At 20.8% G+C, this 644-nt stretch overlaps 1 protein-coding gene across 1 annotated transcript in view; it reads right to left on the bottom strand.

The window, feature by feature from the left end:
- Positions 1-644, bottom strand: part of LOC119587336 (venom protease-like) — a 17,710-nt gene that overhangs the window by 15,550 nt on the left and 1,516 nt on the right.

The raw sequence follows: 644 nt of genomic DNA, 5'->3' as shown, positions 1-644 counted from the left end.
CACTATACACACATGCAGCACCGACCAAATACTTTAATATAGTATATCGAACCTATAATATATAATATATTATAGTATATAATATATGATATGATATTAACATAGGGCGTATATAAATATCTAATACAGTGAGGCAAGCACGATATTAGCATTTAATATTTATGAGTTAATTGTAATTATTTATACATATGTATAGAGTATAATAGTTATATTATGATAAATCTTATATGTGTAATATATACCTAGATAGTTACTATAAGCTATATTTATAATAATAATAATAATAAATATATATAATATATATATTATAATATATAAAGTATAGATATTAGGTAATCAGGGGGAAAAAACGTAGGCTTTGTGTAGATTATATTCTCTAGGTTTCCTTCTTTTATATTGCTATATATATATGAATATGATGAATATATACGGTATTATATATATATACTTATAATAATACAGTATTCATTATAGTTATTAGAGTATAATATGTACATGTTAATATATTATTAAATAACTATATGAATATTATATAGTAATATATAAAAAAAAAATACCGTGATGTATATATTATATATATATTATAGTATATATTGAGTATATGTACAGCGACCCTACACAACATCACACGACAGACACATATT

The sequence above is a fragment of the Penaeus monodon genome, chromosome 22, assembly GCF_015228065.2.
Source record: "Penaeus monodon isolate SGIC_2016 chromosome 22, NSTDA_Pmon_1, whole genome shotgun sequence".
Taxonomy (NCBI): domain Eukaryota; kingdom Metazoa; phylum Arthropoda; class Malacostraca; order Decapoda; family Penaeidae; genus Penaeus; species Penaeus monodon.
Note: the sequence above shows the minus strand (reverse complement) of the source record. Positions and strands in the feature narration are given on the sequence as shown.